The sequence below is a fragment of the Pavona decussata genome, unplaced genomic scaffold, assembly GCF_977016875.1.
Source record: "Pavona decussata unplaced genomic scaffold, jaPavDecu1.1 SCAFFOLD_3335, whole genome shotgun sequence".
In the NCBI taxonomy this organism is placed as follows: Eukaryota; Metazoa; Cnidaria; class Anthozoa; order Scleractinia; family Agariciidae; genus Pavona; species Pavona decussata.
The window spans coordinates 17501-17738 of record NW_028146373.1 but is presented as its reverse complement, the minus strand read 5'-3'; positions in this window follow the sequence as shown (position 1 = coordinate 17738).

The following is a 238-nucleotide window of genomic DNA, read 5'->3' as shown; positions in this document are numbered from 1 at the left end:
GTTTTCTTGTATGCTGATTCCATTTTCAATGTGTTTCCTTGACTCTGACGGAAGCAAAGTCAAATACTCACCTCTATATGGACGGGGAAGCAAAGTGCGGATTTTGGTAGGTCGCCATTTTCAATCGGGAATGTTGCCATTCGAAAGAGCGTCTAAAAGAACTTGGCTGGAACACATTTTTGCTATAAATTGTTGACCTAAGTATATAAGCAAGTATATAAGCAAATACTCGTTACAT